We start from the raw sequence: 5,367 nt of genomic DNA, 5'->3' as shown, positions 1-5,367 counted from the left end.
CACGAAAAGTAATCGAAGGAGTTACGATCGAACCAAAGGAAGGTGCATTACCCGAGGACAACCAAGAGGAGCCTATGATGGCCGAACTAAACAACGAGCTAAACATGAGCCAATATGGCAAGCCGACACTCGACGGCTATGGCAATAGCGTTGCACCACCGAAAATTCTTTCGAACTTCGAAATCAAATCTAGTACCATTCATATGATTAAAAACTTTGTCCAATTTCATGGACTTCTCGAGGAAGATGCTCTCATAATTCTTGATTTTTTCTAATCTGTAGAACTTTCAAAATCCAAAATTGCTCCGAAGATCAAGCTAGACTTAAAATCATTCCATTTTCGCTCCGAGGCCACGCCTTGGAATGGGTTGAATCTTTACCATCCTGTGCTATCACCAAATGGGATCAGATGGTAGAGCAATTCCTTTTAAAATACTTTCAACCTGACAAAACTGCCAAGTATCACGCTAGCATCATCAGATTCCAGACGGATGACGACGAGTCACTATACGCAGCATGAGAGAGATACAAGAGCCTTCTTTGACGCTGTTCATACCATTGATTGTACAAGGCTTTAGTTCCAAAGTTTCTTCGACGCTCAAACTATCCAAAACAAACAAACCATCAATCAGGTCTGATGTGTTGTATAACACACATATTTTCCGCACCTTTTATCTACGTATTACATTATATTTTATGTATTTTAACTTATTTTATATGGGTTTTACATAGTTTTTATTATCTTGTAGGAAAAGGATTGAATGGAAGAAAAACCGAGCTTCTTGAGCAATTTACGGGTCTTTACGCATACAATTTCAAGTAACAACTCAAGGCCCGGCCCGGTTACATATTGGAAAAGCCCAAGATACATTATATTATAATATATAAAAAAGAAAAAAACCCTAAAGGGGCTAGACCTGTTGCGATCGGCCAGAAGCAAGGAGGAAAGAAAAGAAAAGCTTAGGGCTTGGGACTTGTGGCGGCTTAGGAAGGAAGAAGAGGCAAGAACCAAAGCTCGGGATTGATTCACCATCGTTTTTGACAGCAAGGAGCAGCCCCATATTCATCCATATCCTTCCTCTTTAAACATTTTTCAACACTTTAATTCTCTTGTTTAATTGTTAACTAGTTTTGCACTTGATTAAGAGATTGAATTGTTTATGATTAGTATTGATCATTGGATGATTGTTATGATGATTGGAATGGTTTATATGATGTTTTTATTGATCAACAGCTGCTGTCCAAACAATATGCTAGGCTAAACTTGTTAGTTCTACCTAGGAATGATGTTAATTGTTAGGTTTTGATGAGTTTATTGGATTGTTTGATTGATAGACGTATATAGTTATTGTAAAGTTTGATTTAGACATGAAATAGGTTGTGTTTAAGGGCTGGAAATTTTGTTAATTCATTGCATAAACTCTTTACGTTGGTTGATTAGTTTTGTATTGATTGATCGGTGCTTGTTTGATTCTAGACTTTGTGTTTAGGGTTTGTTTGTGGTAGGAACAACCGTAGGGTTTTGTTGCATGATTTATTGGATTAAGTACAGTGGTTAGACAAATTCTTAGAGACCGAGAGGTGATAAGATGTTAGGGTTGTCTCATTGCCTTTGCAAGCTAGAAAAAGGATTGCGTGAGAGCGAGTTCGTTTCTTGTCAGGTTTAGGTGTTTTGAGCGACTAGTTGATCTATTTTGGTTTAAGTTGAATTGTTCCTCTATCCTTGGTTGTGTAGTATTCATTACCATTAGGATCGAGTGTTGGTGAGACCGAGAGGTGAGTCAACATTAGAACACGTTAACAATTGTTTCCTGGTTTCGTCGTTTTAGCCGATTAAGAGTAGTTAGGGTTTGTTGAGTGAGACTGAGAGGTGATCTAGTGAGCCTAAGCGATCCTTAGTCGTATCATCTTTAGGGACCGGTGTCTAAATATCATTCAATCCATTAGCTTGTTAGGCCTACAGTTTGATTCAGACCTAGGTAGACGTTTTTCTCCATCCGAAGTTAACACAGTTAGTTTGTCGTTAAGTTTTCTATTTTGGTAAGTTTTGTCAGTCAGTTAGGTTAGTTCAGTTAAGTAATCAAAAATCAAAAATCAATTAAATATTATTCTTAGGTAGGTTTTGTCTAGAGTTTGTGATCGTTAGCGTCTTACGTGTCCACGTGTTCGATACTCAGACTTCCTAGATCTATACTACTTGCGATCGGTACACTTGCCGGTTGTGTGTGGTTTTAGGATTTTCGTTTTATATTTAAAGCTTAGTTGTGAGGGTCATTGTTAAAGGGTTATCAGACGCACATCAAGTTTTTGGCGCCGTTGCCGGGGACACGGTTTTAGGCGTTTTGAGAGCAATCCGAGTTAGGACTTACCTTGTGTGCTACTTGTAATTATTTTTGTTTTGTTTTGCTTATTTGTTAGAATAGTTTAGTTAAATTTATTTCTAATTATAGTTTTATGCGACAGACTTAATCTCAAGGACCACCCGACACGGAAGCATTTCCCGAGCCAGAAAGAGAGTTTCGTGAGAGACGTTGCGCCGTTTCACCATCTTCCACTTCTTCATCCGTTGACTCCGACGATAGGGATAGGATCATGGGCGACAATCCACCACCGAGGAGGACAGTTGCAGACCGGGCCCGACCGGCCAATGCTAGCGCGAGATCCAGCATCGCACCACCCGCCATTGGAGTTAACGTGAACTGGCAGATTCCATCAAACATTCCTAATACCATTTATCATTCTGCTCAGTTCCACGGGTTACTTCACGAAAACCCGCATCATCATCTCATTCGTATCGCGCGTATCTGCGACACCTTCCATCTTGCCGGCGTATCCGAAGACGCCGTGAAACTCCGCATTTTTCCGTTCTCGCTCATCAATAAAGTGAGTCTGTGGCTCGAGTCCCTCCCATAGGGCTCCATAGCTACTTGGGCTGCCATGCAGACCCTATTTCTTGAGAAATACGATCCTCCGGTTAAGGCCACGTCTACGTAATCAGATTCATTCTTTTCAGATGGAGGACATCGAGAGTTTCTACGAGGCATGGGAGTGATTCAAAAATCTTTTAGTGTTGTGCTCGAACCATGGCTTGCAAGATTGGGCGGTTGTCAAAAAGTTTTATAATGGAGTGACGTACGTGACACAAAACATGCTTGACATGGCGGCGGGAGGAAATTTGCTGACGACGAAGGACCCGGATGAGTGCATCGCTTTGTTTAACGGGTTAGCTATGAGTGGATATCAACGACCACCCGCCAACGGTGGTAAGACCGTCGATTCTATTTCACGCGGCATGCATTCGGTGGACACGACCACCGCACTCACGACACAGGTAGAGGCGTTAGCGCAGATTGTTAAGGACTTGCAGACGAAGAGCAGGTTATGCGAGATATGCAGAGGAGGGCATGATACCGTTCAGTGCCCAGTCAGTTCACAGGGGGAGGCCATAGACTTTATAGGAAATCCAAACCGAAATGAAAATTCTTTCAATTCTTATAACTCGGGATGGAGAGGCAATCAGAATTCGAACTGGAGGAGCGGGAATCAGTCCGGTTTTCAGCAGTGTCAGAGTCTATTCCAGGATGCCAGTGAGGGAGCGAGCAGTGGGGAGAAGAAGCCCACTTTGGAGAACATGATGGCGTAGCAGACGCAAATGTTGTCATAGCTCATGACACGAGAGGATTCCCGACATAAGGAGACCCAGGAGAAGTTTCGCGAGCACGAGCAGTTCATGAGGAATCATGGAGCGTCGATTCAGAGTCTCGAGCCACAGATGGGGGAGATAGCCAGTCGATTGAACGAGAGGCCGTAGGGTACGCTACCGAGTAACACCGAGCAGAACCCGAAGGGATTCGCAAAAGCTGTGACAACGAGGAGCGGTACAGGGGCAAGAGATGAGCCCGTGATTCAGCAGAGGTCTAGAGGAGGAGTTGTCGAGGAGCCTGCAGTAGTTGTAGAAGAGCAGGTAGATGAGGAGATTCAGATGGAATCTCCACCGGCCCAGGTGCATCAGAGGAGCAACCCAGGGAGTTCAGCACAGGCCGAGAGACAGCAACTACCGAGCGAGCCACCGAGGGTCTACAAACCCAGAGTACCATACCCCGGGAGACTCCGCAGAGACAGAGATGAGGAGCAGAATTCTAAATTTCTTGATCTTTTGAAGCAGCTTCACCGTAACATTCCATTCCTTGAGGCACTGACTCAGATGCCTAAACACGCGAAGTTCCTCAAGGATATTCTTTCGAATAAGGAGAAGATTGCTGAGGTCGCTTCTATCCCATTGAGTGCTAGCTGTTCTGCTTTCCTACAGAGGAAGTTACCAGAGAAGATGGCCGATCCAGGGAGTTTCACGATTCCCTGCATCTTGTGTGATGATACGGTTATTCATGCACTGGCTGATGTTGGTGCCGGTATTAATCTCATGCCGTATTCCGTGTATCGCAAGCTGGGTTTAAGCGAACCGAGGCCTACCAGGATGAATATCCAGCTTGCTGATCGTTCTGTGAAATACCCTCGAGGGGTGGTCGAGAACATGCCGGTTCGTGTCGAAAAGTTCATCTTCCCTGTGGACTTTGTCATTCTGGACATGAACGACGATGATAGCGTACCACTAATTTTAGGCCAACCATTCCTTACCACTGCACAGGCGTTGATCGATGTCTATGAGGGTAAGTTGATTTTGAGAGTTGGGGATGAGAACGTCACCTTTGACGTTTGACAGTCACTTAAACACCCCAAGTCTGCTGATGACTCCTTGTACTTTATTGATACTATCATGGAGCATGTTGGGGAGTTTTTCAGCGAGATCTGTGAAGGATCTGCCTCCGACACTTAGATTCTTGATAGGGACACTTCGAATATTGAGATGGTTGCCATGACCGATCAGTCAACGGAAGATGAAGCCGAGTCACATACCCCTGAGTCTGAGATGTCTGCTGGGATTGTACGTGACGATCCGATGGACCGACCTTCTGTCGAGAGCCCCCCTCCTTCCTTAGAGCTTAAGTATTTGCTTGCCCATCTGGAGTACGCGTTTTTGGACGAGGATAGGAAGTTGCCGGTTATTGTTGCATCTGCTTTGACGGAGGTCGAGAGAGAGAGAGAGAGATTGTTGAGGGTGCTTCGAGAGCACAAGGAGGCCATTGCATGGAAGATTATCGGCATCAAGGGTATTAACCCTTCGTTTTGCACGCATAAAATCCTCATGGAGGATAATTTTAGGACTGTCATTCAGCCACAGCAGCGGCTTAATCCGAAGATGCAGGAGGTCGTGAAGAAGGAGATTATCAAACTCCTTGATGCGGGGATCATTTTCCCCATTTCTGATAGTTCGTGGGTTAGTCCAGTCCAAGTGGTTCCAAAAAAGAG

This window comes from Bidens hawaiensis, unplaced genomic scaffold, assembly GCF_021521415.1.
Source record: "Bidens hawaiensis isolate Kalapana, Puna unplaced genomic scaffold, B.hawaiensis_p1.1 tig00050933_1, whole genome shotgun sequence".
NCBI lineage: Eukaryota > Viridiplantae > Streptophyta > Magnoliopsida > Asterales > Asteraceae > Bidens > Bidens hawaiensis.
Note: the sequence above shows the minus strand (reverse complement) of the source record.